Raw genomic sequence first — 21,824 nt, forward strand, 5'->3', positions numbered from 1 at the left:
GTAAATTACGAATACTAGTACTTTTGTGGAACACAATCATGAAACTTCATTTGTAATTTGTAAGTATGGAGTGGTAAAGTAATATTGTAGAAAAGTATTTTGTGGAACAGAAACTCTAGTATTTTTACTACTTACTAGAGAATATACTTGTAATATACAACACCATACCTTTGTGCAATAGGCCCCAGCTGTTAAAAGAAATCAGTAATTAATGTTTTCAACACATTTTAAGTTTTATATTGTAGTCTTTCTAATTGAAGCTTTTTTTTTTCGTTGTTGGTAACTCTATAGCGTCTATTAGATGCTTTATGGTTGTGCTACCAGATGGAGTTACTTGTCAACAATATGACACTGAAACGTGCGTTCAGGTTACTGCCCAGCGACAGTCCTGACAGTCCTGATGTATTTTTTTAATATATATTTGTGATGATTGGTTAATTAATATTAACCCGGCACACTCACATTCATACAGATTTCCAGACTCTAGACACCCAGGGAATTCCTCTTCTTCAAGAAAAATTCACCGAGAGCCGAGCCCGGGAATCGAACCGGGGACCTCCTGATCTGAAAGCCTCTGAAAGTCAGCATGCTGACCAACAGACCACGTCCAACAGTCCTAATTGAAGCTGATCAATATTTTAATCCTATTGAACCACATATTATTTTAACTACACCAGTAATTTGTGCGAATTATGCACCTAAGCCTATATTACTGATAGTCCTAAGTCTAGAAATGAGAAGGAAAATATTGATTACTGTGGGGAATTTACAAACAGGAAGCAAGTTCACTCTTTCAGATAAAGAGGGGGCAATTTACGTACTGTTAGCTCATGTAAATAGGAGGAAATTTACTTAATTTTTTGACTTTGGTTAGGCAATTTACCGTTTCCAAAGAAAACAAGGGACAAATTCTCAGGCAATATGCCGGGAATCGAGCGTGAGCACAGAAGAATTGTAGCTAGAATTGCTGACTCTTGGATCACAATTTTATATCACTGAAATCAGTGTTCTATTTCATTGATCCTATGAAAAATATTAGTGATTTTAATGGACCACCCTTTATAAAGCCGTTACTGCTGCGAAAGACATCCGGAACCAGAACCAATGCGGCTGAAGAAGAGGTCTCCAGAAACCCATTTATTTAATGGCCACTTTATAGCGATATAGATCTATGTTTATTTTCTATAGATTTAAATACAAACTGCTCCTTTGTTTCATCTTGCGAGTCCCAGAATGAACATTAAAAATGCTGATAGGTCATATTATGAAGGGAAAGAAAAAATACAAAGGAAGAAAAATATTAAACGAGAATTTGCATAACATTTGCATCGTATGCAAGAGGATTCCCTTCCCAGCACACCTGACTTCACACACGACTTCCATCATGCCACTCCAATTCGTCTCGACTGACCATCCTAGTTCTCAGAAAACAGCACAGAGAGAAAAAAAACGAGGCTAGTGGGAGAGATAAAAACATAATCGGAAGTTGAATAATAAAAGAAAACACGAGGATAGAAGAATGGTCTGTCATCTGGTTTTATTATAAACTTGTCAGCTTCCACTAGATGCCACTGGTTTTCAAGCCATGCGAAGTTTTGCCTCTTTATCTGAGAGTGAGAGAGAGATTTGGGTGGGGGAAGGAAAAAAAAAGATGATGTCTGGTGAATGGCTTCAAGTTTAACTGTCTTTCATATTCATAATAATAATAACATTACTATACACACGAATTTGATGGTCTTCTACACCAGGAACTATCACTGCTTCGCGATGTCTGCTCAAGACCGTACATAAATTTAATTTATACCTGTGAAGATCGTACACAAAGCTACATTTAAAATACGTAGAGCGTTAAAGCACACAAAGATAGCTCGGGATTTAATTTATCTTAAATATTTCGTATTCATACGTCACAGTTTACAAAAGTCTTTTAATACCTGTAGCCTTATCCAAAATTGTGTAGCTTGTGTCTCTAAACCGCACGTCATACGGTAAAGTGCCCACGAATTTACATTTCTTCTGTCTGTTCTTACGTGTATTTATGTAACAGAATGTAAGGTAACAACGAATGAAAAGTAAAAATTCTGCAAAAAGTGACAGGGATTTATGAAATTCCTTGAATTGTGTGGGAAATACTTTTTTGCACGGTTATGTTTTTTGTTGTATTTATAGCTATTGTTTTTTTTTTTTACAATTATGCCACATTTACAATCTGTCTACAATAGACAAAAAGTAAATATTATAAAAGAATGTGACATGAGTTGAGATGTTATCCCATGACAACACTCTAAAAGAAAAACAACAATGTTTGAAATAGCTGTAGTAAAAATGTATGGAAGGTCAAGAGCATTGGTCCTTTTAAGTCTTCTTATTGTTTGACTATTATCCAGCAAATTTAATGCATGATGATTCGGATGCTGATTTAATCGGTGCAGGTATTTTTTGCTGAACTTAGAGTTTTCTTCTTTTACAGTTGAAATGTTTAGATCATGATGAATGACATCATTACGTACATACCATGGTGCAGTGACAATGGAACGTAAAGTTTTGGACTGATACCTCTGCAGTATTTCAATGTTTGAGTTGCTAGCAGTTCCCCACAGTTGGATGCCGTATGTCCAGATTGGTTTTAGTGTGACTTTATAAACAAGAAGTTTATTTTCTAATGACAGTTTTGATTTAGGTCCCAATAACCAATTGATTTTTGATGTTTTAAAATTTAATTCTTTACGTTTAGTTTCAATATGTTTACGCCATGTTAAGCGGCGATCTAAATGCATACCTAAATATTTAACATCGTCTGCTTCAGGAAGTTCTTTGTTGTACAGTGTTACAAGAGGAAAGTTTTCAGTTCTGGTTCCAAAAGTAACATGAACTGATTTGTTTTCACTCGCTTGTGTTCTCCATTTAATTAGCCAGTCTTCTGTTTCTTTCAATTCATTCTACAGGGCTATTGTTGTTAGGCCTTGAGAGTTAGATTTCCCACACAGAAAGTGTTGCTAAGGAAACCATTCTTCTTAACATAAGACTATACTGAAATAGACCCATTACAGTGCACTTATTGTTTACTTAGCTACCATTACAGTGCAGTTTCGCGAAGGCTTTGGAATAATATTGCTCTAAATTTTCATTGCAAAATATTTGTATTTGTAGTTTTAAAAATATGATCGTGCAAAAAATGTTGTACAATACACGTTTATGAAGTGCATTACAAAATTTCGGAAATTGAAAAACGAGCAGAGCGAGTTTTTCAAACTTTTCTTTGATTTTGTAAAAAGCACTTCCCAACCTCGTATCGTAATATACTATTGTTATGAAATTTTTAGGTTAGGTAAGGATGAATTTAATGATTAAATAAATATTTCCACTGGCAGGATGAGTATATTCTATCCAATGATTGGATCTGGCATGCAGAACTCAGAGATAGAAGGGTGGAAGCATCGGAAAAGCATTGGTTCCCCATCCACAGTCGGCGGGCGTTGAATGACGTCTCCGTGATCCGTCCACAACCATGTGTCGGATTACAACAAACTGATACTCAAGAACAAAGTGACGAAAGTATTTCCCACTACAATAATTATAACAATAAACATAATCAAATGCATATATAATCGTATGTAAACGAATACAATAGTTATATGTGAAAAGATTAATTTTCAGTTTTTTTGAGAGCAAACTGGATCGCAAAATCTTCTCAACCGAATAATAACACGCATTTCCCATATTTATTCTGTGTTTAATTTCCTCCCAAATGTCATTTATATTTGTTACTGTTGCTCCAAGATACAGTGGACTCTCTTAAGTTCGACAGAACAGAATTGAAAGTTCTGTCCAATAATGGTAGTGGGTGTGGCATGTGAAATGAATACAAATTCTTATTGGTTATTCATCAACGAATACAGTACTGTACTTGCATTTCCTGCCCGCCCCGGGACTTGTGTATGGGTTCTAGTACCACAGTGGGTTTTGACAGTTCCGTGTCACAAACAGCAAAATCCTCAAATAGAAAAAGAAGAGTTCATTAATTTAAAATCAGTGATTAAATATGGATGTCCTAATCAATAAAATATTCTGTTTTCCTTTAACAAAAGTATCACTACAAGACACAGAACCAATTCCCATTCAAATGGCAAACCCATTTCTTAGTGCCCGTATAGGGGCGTGTCTAATTCTCCTACGTAAGCAGTCGAACTTAATTTCTGTCGAACTTAAGAGCTTACACTGTATTTGAAGGATCCCTCTGAATTTTTACAAAAATCTAAGTAAAGAAGTCGTAAAAGTAAAAAAAAAGATCTCATCTTCGCGTGGGATTGAATCCGTGACCTTTTAGTCAGTAACTCGCTCTGCCGACTGAGCTATCCGACTCCTGAGGAGGAAGAACATGTTAGTAAAATTAATTATATATACTAATAACGTGAGTTTTTGTTTTACTTTCTCATATAGGAAGTATTTAATTACTTAGACCGCGTGTCTACAGAGAGGGTTGGGTTATTGCTTGTCCCTGGTGGGAGGGAGATATGTCTGTGTCGTATTAGAGACGCCATTAGGGACGGGGTCGGCTCTGCTACGTCAGTTGTGAGAGATGATCCACGCTCACACATCTGGAAGCCTACGACGACGACAACGACTGCTTTCATTTACAATGGGGATATCCGTCAAGATTGGTGGTCAGCCTTCAGGAAACCTTCACAGACATTTGTGGCAGAATTTTAAAATGAAAGTTTACACTGCCGACGCCTGACGTAATATGCATATAAAAAGAAACCGACAGCAGTGCCACAGCTCTGTCTGCTTGTCGCTCAACCTGTGGCACAGAGACATAGCTGTCCGACAGACAGGATTTCAATGCCTGCTCACATTGCCTCTTTTGAATGAACATTGCGGGCTCATTTAGTTTAACTCAGAGAAGACTATAAAACAATTTAATTACGATTATAAATCACAAATAATAATTTCAATTTGATATTATCTCCTGGCTTGTCGAGCTGGTTGGCGAGTTGGTAGAGCGCTGGCCTTCTATGCCCAAAGTTGTGGATTCAATCCCGGGTCAGGTCGTTGGCATTTAAGTATGCTTAAATGCGACAGGCTCATGTCAGTAGATTTATTGGCATGTAAAAGAACTCCTGCGGGACAAAATTCCGGCACATCCGGCGACGCTGATATAACCTCTGCAGTTGCGAGCGTCGTTAAATAAAACATAACATATCTTGGCTTAGTTGCCGCATGGGTGATACCTAATTCGTGTCACTTATAAGGTCCAAACCTGTCTTCGGACAGTTAACTAATCAACGATAATTATCATCATCATCATCATCAAAATCAGAAACAATACTTCAAGGTATGGGTATGTCATCCGTTCCGTCGTCACAATATTTCACCTCAACGTTTTCTAGGACGTCTAACTCTTGGCGCCCTCTTGCTTTGTAAATTGTTATTATTGATGGGTATCTCTCATCACTCATTCTGTTCACATGATCAGCTCACCGTTGACTATATTCTATTACCATATTGTATAGAGGTTCTACATTTAGTTTGCTTCTCATTTGTTCATTTTTAATGTTATCCATTCTGTTACAATCTTTTATATGTCTTAATAATAATAATAATAATAATAATAATAATAATAATAATAATAATAATAATAATAATAATAATAGTAATAATAATAAGTCATCAACATCATCATCATCATCATTATCATCATCATCATCATCATCATATAGTTTTCATGGAGTTGTCGACCTGGTTGGCACGTTGGTATAGCGCTGGCCTTCTATGCCCAAGGTTGCGGGTTCGATCCCGGGCCAGGTCGATGGCATTTAAGTCTGCTTATATGCGACAGGCTCATGTCAGTAGATTTACTGGCATGTAAAAGAACTCCTGCGGGACAAAATTCCGGCACATCCGGCGACGCTGATATAACCTCTGCAGTTGCGAGCGTCGTTAAATAAAACATAACATTTCATGGAGTTAGGCCACTTGTTGTCCAGTTGTGGTCTCACTTTTTCAAAAGTAATTTCATATTATTATACCTTCACTGTCTTTTTCTTTATCTTTTCCCTAATTGTTTGTATGGATATCTTGTTGTAGAATTACAGACGTGGAAAAATTATTAACAAAATTGACGATTTTTATGATAATTCTGTTTACAAAATTTGACTTTTCAATTTAGACTACAGTTAACAATTTTGTATATTTCCATCATTACAGTAGACAGAAATATGCAAAAATGTCAACTGTAGTTTAAATTGAAGAGTCAAGTTTTGTAAAAATATATAATAAAAATCTTCAATTTTGCTAATTATTTGTAAATTAGAAAAAATGTCAACTGCAATGAAGAGCCAAATTTTGTAAAAATATAAAACAAAAATCTTCAGTTTTTCTAATAGTTTGGAAATATCCAAAATGTCAATTGTAGTCCAAATTGAAGAATCGAATTTTGTGAAAATATACAATAAAAAACCTTCAGTTTTGCTAATAATTTGTAAATATGCAAAAATATCAAATGTGGTCCAAATTGAAGAGTTAAATTTTGAAAAATATACAATACAAATCTTCAATTTGGCTAATTATTTGGAAATACACAAAAAGGTCAACTGTAATCTAAATTGAAGAATCATATTTTCTAAAAATATATAATAAAAATCTTCAATTTTGCTAATAATTTGTCCACGTCTGTATAAGAAACACTCATTTTTTTATTACTATCAATGTTTTCAGAAACCTAACAAAAAGGCAAACAAATTTATACTTCTAGCTGTTTCAATTAGTAGTAATTAATAGTAATTAAAAGAGAGTAAAGTTATATTTTGTCCAGTAGTGGGTCCTTTCTAATTTGTAATACAAATAAATTTATGGTTAATAATAAACAGCTTCAGTCATGTAGGACTAAGTTATTTTTTCCTTTAATGTGTTGGTTAAGTTTTATGCTATCAGATGGCGCTCACGGACCCTTTTTCTCTCTTTCTTAGAAGTTTCTATTATTTTCCTTGCTTTAAATGTTGAAAACATTCTGAAAACCTGGCAACCCTAATAATAGGCCTATGTGATTTAAGGGTCTAGGACAATTCGTCACCGATTTTAAGTCCCGGACAATTGGGTCCAGGAAACCTGTTCCCAAAACGTTTGGTCCCAGATGAAATTGGTTCCCAAAAATTTTGGTCAAAGTTGAAATTGTTACCCAAACCTTTTGGTCTCAGTTGGTTCCAAGGGTTATTTGTTTTCAATTTCACTTTGTTGCCAATTATTGGATTACATGCTTCAAAGGTTGCAGCGATATTGTGTCCAATGGCCCGCAGATAAGACAACATGTCGTCTTCTTTGTAAGTGGGATATCGTCCAACCTCTCTGCCTACGAGTGTTACGCGAACATGTACTTTCTTTCTTTTTTGGCGGTGAATGGCCACTCTCTGCCCGGTCAATTTTAATGTCGATTTCTGCGACTTCCTTCTGAAGGTAGCTGTGGAAAGCGAAGAGAGTTGGATGAGCTTTTCCGATGAGGACGTTCAGCCGGCGATGCAAGGCCTCACGTGTGTACATTGTCCTTGGAAGACCTTGTAAGGATTGATCCTAACAGTTCCACATTGCAGGAGGAAAAGCTGCACTGATCGCCGGTGACCTCGCCTCCTACCACATACATGTGTCTTCAACTTGGTTGAATATGGGCACAAGGGAGTCGTGGGCATTATCGGCGAGGTTGTAGAAAACCTCCCAGACATCCTTCTTCGGTACGAACGCGACAGCAATCAGGCTGTGAAAGACAGGCTCGGATGTCTTCATTTCCTTCCTGCAAATATTCTTTCCTCAAGTTTTCTGCCTGTAATTTTGCCAAAGAGCTTGTCCAAAGTGGGAAAGACAGCCTGAAATTATGCTATTTGGAAATGCTTCTCTTACAGTAGAGATAGATGTAATCAGTAGATATTCAGCTAGGAGCAAGTGGTCGTTCGAAGAGCCGCCGCACTTTCGACTTCAGTACTTCAAAGAGAGCTCTGTAGATCGCCGCCGTTTTGCGTTCAAGCAATGCCATAACTAGCGGCAGCCATTTCCCATGCACACTTATGTGTATTGCATAAATTTATCATACCTATTACGTTCGGTGCGCTTTTGAAAGTGCCATTGATCACCCAAAATTCTCCACCTATTAACAGCTTTAGATGTGTATTGACTTGTTTATCTACAACATTCAACAGTGCTTCCTCAAAGACATTGTTGCTATGTATCCGGTCCAAATATGAAGCTTGAATAGAATTTGAGTTACCGAAAAGTCCGTGCACGAATTTGTTATTGGATCGAATTGTCCGGGAACGAATTTGTTTTGGGAAGGAGTTAGTTGGATCGGGTTTTCGGGGACGAATTGTCCGAATCCCGTGATTTAACAGAATAATTATTCTTGACATTCTAAAACCTAGCAATCCTAAGAGTATGTGATTGAACAGAATCTTTCTTTTACATTCTGAAAACCTGACAGCCCTAACAATATGTGATTTAACAGAATTATTCTTTTAAATTCTGAAAACCTGACAACCCTAAAAATATGTGATTTAACAGAATTATTTTTTTATATTCTGAAAAACTGACAGCCCGATTAATATGTGATTAAATATGATTATTATTTTACATTCTGAAAATCTGATAGCCCTAATAATATGTGATTTAACAGAATAATTTTTTTACATTCTGAAAACCTGACAGCCCTATTAATATGTTATTTAACAGAATAATTCTTTTACATTCTGAAAAACTGACAGTCCTAATAACAAGTGATTTAACAGAATTATATTTTTATATTCTGAAAAACTGACAGTCCTATTAATATGTGATTAAATAAGATTATTATTTTACATTCTGAAAACCTGACAGCCCTAATAACAAGTGTTTTATCAGAATTATTGTTTTACATTCTGAAAACCTAGCAACCCTAATAGTATGTCATTGAATAGAATTATTCTTTTACATTGTGATTTAACATAACTATTCTTTTACAGTCTGAAAACCTAGAAATCCTAATAAAATGCGATTTAATAGAATTATTATTTTACATTCTGAAAACCTAACAACCATTAATAATTGTATGAGATTTAACAAAATTCTTCTTTACATTTTGAAAACATAGCAGCCGTAATAATAGGAGGGGGGGGGGCTATGTGATTTAACAGATTTTTTTTACATAATGAAAACCTAGCAACTCTAATAAAATGTCACCCAACAGAATTCTTTTTTTACATTCTGAAAACTTAGTAACCCTAATAATATGTGTTTTAACAGAATTCTTCTTTTGCATTCTGAAAATCTAGAAAACCTAATATGTGATTTAACAGAATTCTTCTTTTACATTCTGAAAACTAATAAACTTAATAATATAATTATGATTCAACAGAATTCTTATTTTACATTCCGAAAACCTATACATCCTTTTCTCATGCGGAAAAAGTTTTGTGAATATTGTCTTCATCTCTCTATAAATATCTCATTTCGTTCCGGATCCCTTCTCAAGTGACGTCCGTTTCCCCTCTGGGCGGCCCTGAATTTTACCTGGGTAGTCCAGGATTTGAAGTCGGGAATTGGGAGTGAAACCTGAGACTTCCAACGATCGTGCTCCTATGAGCATCGTGACGTTATTTCAGCACAATATTACAAATTATTAGTGGAGGTTTCAAGAAAATAATGTGTCAGTTAATATAAGATATAGCTCTGTATACAGCGCGAGGCAGACCTCTTGAAAACAGTGGTGGTCGCCCTCCTACACACGGATTACTCCAACAATACAGCAGTAGACGGAGCCCCAGGCCTTGCTGCAGGCTTAGATGATTTACAGAGTGAGGACATTGCATTAGGACATGCAGAAGAGAGACGGAGAATTGGGGTGAGAGCGGATAAAGTAAAGGGGTGGGAGTGGAGTATTTATACCAGAACAGTGGAAAAGGTGGACGCTAGGTGGATGGATGGATTGAGGGAACGAAGGAAGAGGAGGTTTGGTGACGAAGAGAGTCGTGGTGGTAGTCTAAGCAATCGCATACGCTACGTGGTCGGCTTGCATAATTGGCTTGCTCTTTCCCGTGGTCTACTGGCTATTTCAATACATGACGAGGTGGAACAGAGACGGAGCCCAGTATCCGCATGACTGATGCTCTTGGGTTTTAGGACATAACAGAGTGAGGGAGACGGCGAATAGCATTGAGAAATGTCACATAGTTGGGATAAAAGAATATATTAAAAGGCTTGCTCAGTTACTGCGCGGAGAGACAGGGAAGCGGTAGAATTAAAACAAAGTATGTGATTCGGGCACAAAACATGAATTAATCTGACCGCAATTGTGAATTTTAGTCCGATAAACGTGTAGAAATAATGGCAGTAAAAAAATGCGAGGGTTTTGAGTCGACTGTGTAATTTAGCCAAATGTGGTCCGAGAAAAAACTGAATAGAGAAGAAGCATTTGCTAGTTCTCGTCTAAAGCTCACATATCTAAGAAACACAATTCAGAGGCAATAAATAAAACGAGGTATTTTAAAATCAGAAGAATCTTAAACTATTATTTTTTTAACTTAAAATTCTTGGATTTAAATGCATCGATGTCGAAAATCAAATCTCATTAGAATAAAGAAAATTGATTAGCAAGATTGGTAATTTATATCGAAATACAAACTGGAGAAGCCATGTAGAAAGACTGATGGCGGGTTGCAAGAACGCATTTATTCCTTCACTAGCCGTAACCGTGCGCTCCGCTGCACCCGTTAGAAATAGATATAAAGTAATTACATAATTAAAATAGGACATTTGGTCCAGGGAACATTCGTGTTTGATAGAAGGATAAATCGTTTAATATGTTACTTAATTTAAATTGCATCCAAATAATTAAAATGCGATCATTTTGGTCCAGACACACTCATTTGGTGCAATGACAATTCCTTTAACATGTTTCTTAATTTTTATTACATGCAACCATAGTTTAATGAACATTGACATCATTTATATTTAATGTGTATATTTTATTTTACTTGTTATAGGTTTCCATTGAATTATGGTAATAACATAATTTTAATCCTTATTTTCTACGTAGTCAGTAAATGGCTCTTGGCCCACTATGGTGCTGAACCCTTCAAATAACTTAAATTATATTATATTATATTACATTATATTATATTATATTATATTATATTATATTATATTATATTATATTATATTATATCATATCAGAAGTTACTGTAATAACATTATAACATTATGTCCATCTAGAGAAACTACACTTTCCAATCGTGAAATAATAATTAATTATACAAATCCGTTAATTTAGCTTCCAATATTACTTCATTCAAACACAGAAACATTCTCTGTAGGCTATCTTTCATAGCTTTCGATTGTTGTTGTCCAAGGCCCCTTATAGACGAAGTCATTTGTTTTTTAATTCATTACACGGCCTTAGATAGACGTTATTTTAATTTTAAAACTCATTTATCTCATTAAATATCAGTCCTATCAAACTTTTTTGAGGAATAACACTTATCGCAAATTATTTTAAAGAAACTTTTGTTATGTAACATTTTTCATAAAAATCAATAATAAGCTAAATATTTCGATTTATTTAATTCAGGCCCCCCTTATAACCCCCCTTTTAAATAATGTATTTTGAATGCCATACAGCCTAAAATCTAAGTTACAACGAACTTAATTTATATTCCAATTTTCATCGAAGTCCGTTCATTCATTATCGCGTGAAAAGGTAACAAACATACAGACAGACAGACAGACAGACATACAAACAAAAATTAAAAAAAAAAGCGATTTTCGGTTTCAGGGTGGTTAATTATATATGTTAGGACCAATTATTTTTGGAAAATCGAAAATTACCAGAAAAATTTCGGCTACAGATTTATTATTAGTATAGATTAGCCGCTAACGGACCAATAAGTTCGGAAGACGCGTAGCAAGAAACGTCTTTAGTGTTATTGGTCCGTTAAAGGATTCACTAACTTAGAGATATGATTTCCCTCCTATAATAATATTTATTCCTCGGTTAGACAGCCATCTTATGCACATTTTGTGTATTGACGAGTAGTTTATATATATTGTTTCATCATAATGTTACCTGTATGAGATTCAGGCATGCGATATTTTGTATAATAGGCCTATATATACGATATTAAAATAATATTGCATATCGATGGCTAAGAAGTGATGCCTCGTATCTGTACATTTACAGGTAAATAAAAAAATGGTTTAGAAATTATCTTCTCAAAATCTTTTTTTCTTTATTTTAGTATGTTACTGTATTTCACGACGCTTTATCAACACCTCTGGTTATTTAGCGTCTGAATGAGATGAAGGTGATAATGCCGGTGAAATGAATCAGGCGTCCAATACCGAAAGTTGCCCAGCATTTGCTCATATTGGGTTGAGGGAAAATCCCGAAAAAAAACTCAACCAGGTAACTTGCCCCGACCGGGAATCGAAACCGGGCCACCTGGTTTCGCGGCCAGACGCGCTAACCGTTACTCCAACGGTGTGGACAAATATTTTTTCAAAATAGACAAACTTTTTATAATATATGTTTCTGTTTTGCAAGCTCTTCTATTCGAGAACAAAATATTAGTACACTGCTCAATTTTGTGAACACAATAATAATGTAGTTAATATAAATAATAATAATAATAATAATAATAATAATAATAATAGACTAATAATAATAATAATAATAATAATAATAATAATAATAATAATAATGTACTTAAACTAAATGATCATTTTTGTAGATAGAGGTGTCTGTTCTTAGCCATCGATATGCGGTAATTTGATTACTTATTTTATTTGTTTACTTATTTATTTATTCATTAATTCTGTGAATAGCGAAGTTATTATTTCTTTATTATAGACTCTACTTAAACGTCTGCTTTGTAGTCTGTCTTTTTATTTTCTATAAAATCAATGCACTTGTGCGCTATTTGTAACAAATAGGCATATTTAACTTTCTCACTGAAACTTCTGTTCCAACTTTCTTTCTGGTACGTATTAGTCTACATTTATTGCAAATTTTGACAACAATAAAAGCAATGTCTTATATCAGTCTAGCAGCAGATTTCAATTTTTATTCATTCATGTCCTATTGCGTCACTTGTGAAATCCAAGATGCTTGGTTAACGATCCAATAACTAGTGGCCCGTTAAATTCCTATTCTGCAACCCGACAATCCACTAAATTTAAAGATTCACTAACTAATGGGGGAATATATCTATACTAATAATAAATCTGTAGCCGAAATTTTTCTGGTAATTTTCGATTTTCCAAAAATAATTGGTCCTAACATATATAATTAACCACCCTGAAACCGAAAATCGCTTTTTTTTTTAATTTTTGTTTGTATGTCTGTCTGTCTGTCTGTCTGTCTGTCTGTCTGTCTGTCTGTATGTTTGTTACCTTTTCACGCGATAATGAATGAACGGACTTCGATGAAAATTGGAATATAAATTAAGTTCGTTGTAACTTAGATTTTAGGCTGTATGGCATTCAAAATACATTATTTAAAAGGGGGGTTATAAGGGGGGCCTGAATTAAATAAATCGAAATATTTAGCTTATTATTGATTTTTATGAAAAATGTTACATAACAAAAGTTTCTTTAAAATAATTTGCGATAAGTGTTATTCCTCAAAAAAGTTTGATAGGACTGATATTTAATGAGATAAATGAGTTTTAAAATTAAAATAACTGCTATCTAAGGCCGTGTAACGAATTAAAAAAACAATGACTTCGTCTATAAGGGGCCTTGGACAGCAACAATCGAAAGCTATGAAAGATAACCTACAGAGAATGTTTCTGTGTTTGTATGAAGTAATATCGGAAGCTAAATTAACCGATTTGTATAATTAATTATTATTTCACCACTGGAAAGTGTAGTTTCTCTAGATGGACATAATGCTATAATGTTATTACAGTAACTTATATATAATATAATATAATATAATATAATATAATATAATATAATATAATATAATATAATATAATATAATATAATATAATATAATATAATATAATTTAAGTTATTTGAAGGGTTCAGAACCATAGTGGCCAAGTGTCATTTACTGAATACGTAGAAAACAAGGGTTAAAATTAAGTTATTACCATAATTTAATGGAAACCTATAACAAGTAAAGTAAAATATACACATTAAATCTAAATGATGTCAATGTTCATTAAACTGTGGTTGCATGTAATAAAAATTAAGAAACATGTTAAAGGAATTGTCATTGCACTAAATGAGTGTCTCTGGACCAAAATGATCGCATTTTAATTATTTGGATGCAATTTAAATTATGTAACATATTAAACGATTTATCCTTCTATCAAACACGAATGTTCTCTGGATCAAATGTCCTATTTTAATTATGTAATTACTTTATATTTATTTCTAACGGGTGCAGCGGAGCGCACGGGTACGGCTAGTTATTTATAAATCTGTTTTCTTGCAACCCAGCATGAATCTAGCTAGAGTGGCACTCAAGAGCATAATTTACAAATTAACTAGAAGAAGAACTATATAATAAGAAATATAAGTTTTCACATTTACACATCGACTCAAGAGGTTTCAATATAAAGGAACAGGATGGCTTAGATACATCAGTCTTAGAAAAACGTTTTGTCGCACAAATACTTTAAGTCCCAGAAAGGAGGCAGTGCACATGATCATGAGACGGCCTCATTTCTAGGACTTAAAAAGTATCTGTACAACAATGCTTTTTTCTAAGACTGTACAACAAACAGCAGTCGTGACCGAGTGGTTAAGGCTTCTCTCTTAAAAACAGATTCATTTCTGAATGCGTAGGTTCGAATCTTGTCTACTGCGTACATTTTGTATCGCTTAACATTAATTTCAATAGAAGGACAAGGATGACATAGGAGCCTTAGGTATGTTTCTCAAGACGGCAGTCGTGGCCGAGTGGTTAAGGCGTCTGACTCGAAATCAGATTCCCGCGGGGAGCGTAGGTTCGAATCCTACCGACTGCGTACATTTTGTATTACTTAAACTCAACTTCATTATGGAGAACGAGGATGGCTTAGGAGCCTTAGGTACCTACACACTAGCAGCAGTCGTGGCCGAGTGGTTAAGGCGTCTGACTTGAAATCAGATTCTCTCTGGGAGCGTAGGTTCGAATCCTACCGACTGCGTAAATTTTGTATTACTTAAAATCAACTTCAATATGGAGAACAAGGATGGCTTAGGAGCCTTAGGTATGCACACCCGAACAGCAGTCGTGGCCGAGTGGTTAAGGCGTCTGACTTGAAATCAGATTCTCTCTGGGAGCGTAGGTTCGAATTCTACCGACTGCGTGTATTTTGTATTACTTAAAATCAACTTCAATATGAGGAACAAGGATGGCTTAGGAGCCTTAGGTATGCATATCACAACAGCAGTCGTGGCCGAGTGATTAAGGCGTCTGACTTAAAATCAGGTTTTCTCTGGGAGCGTAGGTTCGAATCCTGCCGACTGCGTAAATTTTGTATTACTTAAAATCAACTTCAATATGAAGAACAAGGATGGCTTAGGAGCCTTAGGTATGCATACCACAACAGCAGTCGTGGCCGAGTAGTTAAGGCGTCTGACTTGAAATCAGATTCTCTCTGGGAGCGTAGGTTCGAATCCTACCGACTGAGTACATTTTATATTGTTTAACATCAGCTTGAATATAAATTACCAGAATGCCTTAGTTAAATATACTACAACAGCTGTTGTGGCCGAGTTAAGGCGTCTAACTTGAAATCAAATTTTCTCGGAGAGCGTAGGTTCGAATTCCACAGACTGTACACTTTTTATATCACTAAACATCAGTTTGAGTATGAAGGACTAGTATGACTCAGTTATGTATAGTCGCTCCAAAGAAGACTGAGCGCTTAATATTTTCAAAGTACCTCTTGGGCACATCTGCGCATGCGTTATACTACCTCGATACGGAAAATAATATTCTGTTATTTAAAGCCTTTTCCTCCGTCCTCAACTTTATTACATCATTCTGGAGAAAGAAATGGTAGAATTTATTTGATTCACTTTTAAATTAACTCAGTTAGTTACTTATATTAAGAAATACACACATCGCTTTTAATTAGGTATGTCCGTCAACGTTAATAGTCTGATACAGCAGCTTTATTCTCATATGTGAAAGTTTAACCTATACGGTTGAGGCATAAAGTAACAAGTATGAAAATTGTGAGTTTGATTCCAATCTGGTACGTTTTTTCCGGTTCATAGATGGAGCTTTTGGTTAATGTGTTTAAAGATAATATTTTGCGAAGAGTTAATTAATGTTTAATTCTTTACTGTTTATTATGAGAAATGAGCCTATTTCTTTTGTTTTTTTTTTTCTAATGGAATGTTGTAATAACCTTTAAAAATAGTGAACCCAGAGGCGTATGCAAGGGGGGAGTTACCAGATTTGACATATTTAAATTCCAATATTCTTTTATCCACAATCGTTTACATATCATATACGAATAACTGTTGACTAAATATACACAAAGTTAGTTAAAAGTCCCTCGCCAACTAAATAACTTTTGAAGCATGTAGTTCAGTGACTTGAAACTCTGTATGTGGGGATAGCCCTATACCAAGGACTCAGTAATGGTATTAACGAGTTTTTCTACTTCCGGTTTAACCGGAAGTAACTCCAATTGTCTTATTTTAAATGGAATACTCAATACATTTTTATATTTTCAAAATAATGCACATTAAGAGCTTTTCAAAATGTACCGAGAATAAATGCTTCTGTACCAATTTATTGCTGCTAAGTTAAGAAAACAGGAAAGTGTAGATGTAACAAATAATACCAGTATAAAACGCTTTTTTTTCACTGTGATTTGACTGTCCTTTGTTTATATCCATGGAGTCATGTTTATTGATATAGGAACGTCTTATTTAAGGGATTGAATCTGACATCTAGTGAGTTAAACAATTCTATCTGAGGTTGAGAGAAAGGGAAAGAATTCTAATTTTAATTCATAATTTAATTGGCTATGGAGACAGGTAATGATTTCATCGAGAGGCGGCGAATTTATTTAATTGTATGCATCCGGATCGCAATCCAATTCAACATACAACAGTGACAATTGTAAGGAAATTTACTGAAATTGGAAGCGTAAAGGACTAATCAAGATCAGATCGCCAACCATATCCACATCTCTCATAACAATGTGGAATGAGCTGTAACAAAAAATAATATATATATACAAAAATAAAGAATTGGTTACAGGATTTGAACACGCGCCAAACTCCCCCCCCCCCTCTCTAGTCGACTATAAGCAGTGCTGTACCACGAACCGCGTAGCTACCTCTCCGATCTGCAATTTATGCTTTCTCTTTCTTATATTGGAGTAAGAATCCAGTTAACCTGTAAACGTACTCGAAATGCAAAAAACGTGCTCGTGTGAACGCAGCGTCGGGACCATCATATGCGCTATAAAGAGTGCGCTCAATATTTTTTGGAGCGACTGTACAACACAACAGTATCCTCACCCAGTGATTCAGGCCTCTGACTCGAAATCAAATTCACTCGAGAAGAGTAGGTTCGAATCCTACTGGCTGCGTACATTTTGTATCACTTAACATCAGTTTGAATATAAAGGACCTGGATGCCTTACTTGCCCAAAGCATAACAGCAGTCGTGGCCGAGTGGTTAAGGCGTATGACTTGAAATCAGATTCCCTCTGGGAGCGTAGGTTCGAATCCTAACGACTGCGTACATTTTGTATCGGTTAACATCAGTCTGAATATAAAGGACCTGGATGCCTTAGTTTTACACATCATAGCAGCAGTCGTGGCCGAGTGGTTAAGGCGTCTGACTTGAAATCAGATTCCCTCTGGGAGCGTAGGTTCGAATCCTACCGACTGCGTACATTTTGTATCGGTTAACATCAGTCTGAATATAAAGGACCTGGATGCCTTAGTTTTACACATCATAGCAGCAGTCGTGGCCGAGTGGTTAAGGCGTCTGACTTGAAGTCAGATTCCCTCTGGGAGCGTAGGTTCGAATCCTACGGACTGCGTACATTTTGTATCGGTTAACATCAGTCTGAATATAAAGGACCTGGATGCCTTAGTTTTACACATCATAGCAGCAGTCGTGGCCGAGTGGTTAAGGCGTCTGACTAGAAATCAGGTTCCGTCTGGGAGCGTAGGTTCGAATCCTACCGACTGCGTACATTTTGTATCGCTTAACATCAGTCTGAATATAAAGGACCTGGATGCCTTAGTTTTAAGCATCATAGCAGCAGTCGTGGCCGAGTGGTTAAGGCGTGTGACTAGAAATCAGATTCCCTCTGCCCTCTGGGAACGTAGGTTCGAATCCTACCGACTGCGTACATTTTGTATCGCTTAACATCAGTCTGAATATAAAGGACCTGGATGCCTTAGTTTTATACGTCGTAGCAGCAGTCGTGGCCGAGTGGTTAAGGCGTCTGACTAGAAATCAGATTCCCTCTGGGAGCGTAGGTTCGAATCCTACCGACTGCGGACATTTTGTATCGGTTAATATGAGTCTGAATATAAAGGACCTGGATGCCTTAGTTTCAGATATCAAACAGCAGTCGTGGCCGAGTGGTTAAGGCGTCTGACTAGAAATCAGATTTTCTCTGGGAGCGTAGGTTCGAATCCTACCGACTGCGGACATTTTGTATCGGTTAACATCAGTCTGAATATAAAGGACTTGGATGCCTTAGTTTTATCCGTCATAGCAACAGTCGTGGCCGAGTGGTCAAGGCGTTTGACTTGAAATCAGATTCTCTCTTGGAGCGTAGGTTCGAATCCTACCGACTGCGTACATTTTGTATCGGTTAACATCAGTCTGAATATAAAGGACCTGGATGCCTCAGTTTTACACATCATAGCAGCAGTCGTGGCCGAGTGGTTAAGGCGTCTGACTAGAAATCAGATTCCCTCTGGGAGCGTAGGTTCGAATTCTACCGACTGCGTACATTTTGTATCGCTTAACATCACTTTGAGTGTACAGGACAAGGATGCATTAGTTACACATAACGTAATAGCATTCGTAGCCGAGTGGTTAGGGCGTCTGACTGTAAGTGTGATTGTCTGTGGGAGTATAAGTTTGAATCCCACCTGCGGCGAGCTTTTTATATTTTATTGTAGCCTTTGATATGAGTTATAGTTATCAATTTCGTAATCGCAGAGTTAATTTAGCTCTTACATCAGAGCGTGAGTTCGATTCCGAGGGACTACGCAGATTGTGTATTTAAGGTGAAATGTATCGAAATCTAAATTAGTTCCTGCAATCTTTAGTTTGTCGTCACAGAACAGGACGCTTTCCGTATTGGAGTTTCACGTCCATTTTGCATTTAAAAAGTGACATTTATATATTTTTTGTTAGTTAGGTGTTAATGTAATATATTTTAGATTTTTGAGAATCTACTTATTTTAAAGCATTGTGAATACGATTAAGAGTAAACTAAACTTAATGCAATTTATGTGTTGTATAATTAATGATTATTTTTGCTTTATTTATTTATTTATTTATTGAATTTATGTTATATATATGAACAAATAGAGTATTCTCAATGCAATTACTGCATTTTATCTGATTGATCCGTTGCTAAGTAAGTGACGTGAGAATTTTGTGACGTAACTCATTGAAGTTGCTAAGCAACTCATTCAGATACTGAAATTTTCGTAACATTTGACACTCGAACAGAATTGTTTCACTTTAAAATTACAAATGTATGTAAAACATATCGAAAGATGTCTTCCATTTCCTCTCCGGAATCAATCCCATGTTGAGTAACTGGCTTGAAATATGACGTCTTGAACAAAACCCAAGACTTCGTTGTATTTTTTTTCATTCTTTTGCTGAATAACGAACTCATATATTGCAAAGTTGTGACAACAATGTTTTGATTTCAAGTAAACATCCGGTCTCCTTCCTCAGAGTTCCTATTCTTCCTCTGCTTTATTCTCTAGAAGCTGATTTCCTATCCTCAAAGACTTCTTGTCCACATATCGACCAACTTCTACAAAGTAAGAAAGCTTCTGGGTTTCTATTCATCGCTTATCATAGAGAAAAGACTCCAATAGCAAGAAAATAGCTGGCTTTGGAGAGGGATTTAACAAATGAAAGTCTAGAGTGGCGGCAGAGAATTTCAGGACAATGGCGTTATGGACTTCTGTTACGGATATGTATCGGACTTGTGGTTGTTCAATATATCTGGGAACGGCTTTGACGTAAACTGCGTTATCAACATTATTTACTGCTATTCACGATTTTGTTTTGTAGTAAATCTCAATTGAATTTTGAGAAAGAGAGTTCACATTATCTGTAACTATAATAGCCTACATCAACTTAAAACTTGAATGATAAATAATAAATCATCAGCTTCCTTAACGTGTTTTCAGAATAATGTATGCTATCAATGCATAAACATTTCTTATCCTCGCCCTAGAAATAAAATTATTAATTGGCAATAAAAACAATTTAAATTTGCTTTCAAAAAGTATAATGTTCGTGTTCACAAAATTATTTTTACCACATAAATTAATTTGGAAACAGAATGGAAAAAGAAAAGGCTGCCAAAGAGAATATTAAATTTAAAAGTGAAAGGAGAACGACCAATGGGAAGACCACGCGAAAAATGGATAGATCAAATTCAGAAGAACTTATAAGAACGGGGATACAACTGATACAAGTGAGATTAAATAAACAGGAGAAAAGCTTGAGAAGACAGAGACGAGTGGAGGCATATTTGGAATCGACTTCTAAAAGAGGACACGATAAATGGGTCATCATCTTAAAAATTAATTTTTGCTTTTTAGGCTCTAGTGTTTTTTCTAAAAACTGTCTTTTAAGTTGTCTGTTTTGCTCTTTACTCTTAATAAATGAGTGATATAGTTACAAAAACGTGTCTTATCCCGAAAAATCGAAAATTCAGATAAGCACACTACTGCACTCTGTGATCAATACACAATATACAGTCACAAAGTGATGTTCCAAAAAAATTCTTCTCCCACTCAATTTAACAGGAAAAATATGGTTGATTTTCCAAAATGTGTCTTATTCTTCAAAAGTGTGTTCCATAACTTTCCTACTCCATACTCCATAGAAGTGTTGTCGAAAAGAGGTACAACATGTTTTATATTGAGCCTCAAGCTATTCGCAAATAGAAGATGATTAAAGAAGGAAAATTAAACGGTGTTAACAACTTTCTAACAAAACACTTCGGTGATGGATGGAAAAATCACCCGGGTTATCTTTCTACATGAACCTCCTGAATGTATATCGTGCTGATGAAGCCCAGAATATTGAATCAGATGTTGACTGTTGTGGTGAACCAGACTCTGGATCAGTTCATTGTACTTAACATTTGAAAACTTTTTCATTATGAGAGTAATTTGAATTTTTTTAGTAAGCTGTCAGTTCTTTTTACTAATCATTGACCTTAAACTACTTCATTAACAATGTATAACTTTTGATTTGTAGTCTTGTAATACAAAATTTAATTTACATTGACTTTATAGGGCTATTATGAGAGTATTTTGAGCTTTTTTTTAGTAAGCTTTCAGTTTGTTTACTAATTATTGACCCTAAACTACTACATTAATCATGTATAACTTTTGATTTGTAGCCTTGTAATATAATAGTACATTATGAAACGAGCCTATAATGAAGGTAATTAAGAAGCGAGTATGGATATTTATGAAACGAGCGCAAGCGAGTTTCATAATTTTCATACGAGCTTCTTAATTACCATTATAGGCGAGTTTCATACGACTTTTTATGCTCGACCATATTTCTAACTTGGTATTATTAATTGTCTTTGTATCTGACCTTGGCCAATGTCCCGTAT

At 35.4% G+C, this 21,824-nt stretch overlaps 14 non-coding genes across 14 annotated transcripts; all 14 read left to right on the forward strand.

Annotated features, from left to right (window-relative positions):
• The first annotated feature begins 14,908 nt into the window (after positions 1–14,908).
• TRNAS-CGA (transfer RNA serine (anticodon CGA)) lies at positions 14,909–14,990 on the forward strand. The gene has a single exon. It is a non-coding gene; the product is annotated as a tRNA-Ser (tRNA).
• An 80-nt stretch (positions 14,991–15,070) lies between these two features.
• Positions 15,071–15,152, forward strand: TRNAS-UGA (transfer RNA serine (anticodon UGA)). Its single transcript has one exon. It is a non-coding gene; the product is annotated as a tRNA-Ser (tRNA).
• An 80-nt stretch (positions 15,153–15,232) lies between these two features.
• On the forward strand, positions 15,233–15,314 carry TRNAS-UGA (transfer RNA serine (anticodon UGA)). The gene has a single exon. It is a non-coding gene; the product is annotated as a tRNA-Ser (tRNA).
• An 80-nt stretch (positions 15,315–15,394) lies between these two features.
• On the forward strand, positions 15,395–15,476 carry TRNAL-UAA (transfer RNA leucine (anticodon UAA)). Its single transcript has one exon. It is a non-coding gene; the product is annotated as a tRNA-Leu (tRNA).
• An 80-nt stretch (positions 15,477–15,556) lies between these two features.
• On the forward strand, positions 15,557–15,638 carry TRNAS-UGA (transfer RNA serine (anticodon UGA)). The gene has a single exon. It is a non-coding gene; the product is annotated as a tRNA-Ser (tRNA).
• Positions 15,639–17,632: 1,994 nt separating this feature from the next.
• TRNAS-UGA (transfer RNA serine (anticodon UGA)) lies at positions 17,633–17,714 on the forward strand. Its single transcript has one exon. It is a non-coding gene; the product is annotated as a tRNA-Ser (tRNA).
• Positions 17,715–17,785: 71 nt separating this feature from the next.
• On the forward strand, positions 17,786–17,867 carry TRNAS-UGA (transfer RNA serine (anticodon UGA)). The gene has a single exon. It is a non-coding gene; the product is annotated as a tRNA-Ser (tRNA).
• A 71-nt stretch (positions 17,868–17,938) lies between these two features.
• TRNAS-UGA (transfer RNA serine (anticodon UGA)) lies at positions 17,939–18,020 on the forward strand. The gene has a single exon. It is a non-coding gene; the product is annotated as a tRNA-Ser (tRNA).
• Positions 18,021–18,091: 71 nt separating this feature from the next.
• Positions 18,092–18,173, forward strand: TRNAS-AGA (transfer RNA serine (anticodon AGA)). The gene has a single exon. It is a non-coding gene; the product is annotated as a tRNA-Ser (tRNA).
• Positions 18,174–18,244: 71 nt separating this feature from the next.
• On the forward strand, positions 18,245–18,333 carry TRNAS-AGA (transfer RNA serine (anticodon AGA)). Its single transcript has one exon. It is a non-coding gene; the product is annotated as a tRNA-Ser (tRNA).
• A 71-nt stretch (positions 18,334–18,404) lies between these two features.
• Positions 18,405–18,486, forward strand: TRNAS-AGA (transfer RNA serine (anticodon AGA)). Its single transcript has one exon. It is a non-coding gene; the product is annotated as a tRNA-Ser (tRNA).
• Positions 18,487–18,556: 70 nt separating this feature from the next.
• On the forward strand, positions 18,557–18,638 carry TRNAS-AGA (transfer RNA serine (anticodon AGA)). The gene has a single exon. It is a non-coding gene; the product is annotated as a tRNA-Ser (tRNA).
• Positions 18,639–18,709: 71 nt separating this feature from the next.
• On the forward strand, positions 18,710–18,791 carry TRNAS-UGA (transfer RNA serine (anticodon UGA)). The gene has a single exon. It is a non-coding gene; the product is annotated as a tRNA-Ser (tRNA).
• Positions 18,792–18,862: 71 nt separating this feature from the next.
• Positions 18,863–18,944, forward strand: TRNAS-AGA (transfer RNA serine (anticodon AGA)). The gene has a single exon. It is a non-coding gene; the product is annotated as a tRNA-Ser (tRNA).
• Positions 18,945–21,824: the final 2,880 nt, after the last annotated feature.

Source organism: Periplaneta americana, chromosome 6 (genome assembly GCF_040183065.1).
Source record: "Periplaneta americana isolate PAMFEO1 chromosome 6, P.americana_PAMFEO1_priV1, whole genome shotgun sequence".
Lineage (NCBI taxonomy): Eukaryota > Metazoa > Arthropoda > Insecta > Blattodea > Blattidae > Periplaneta > Periplaneta americana.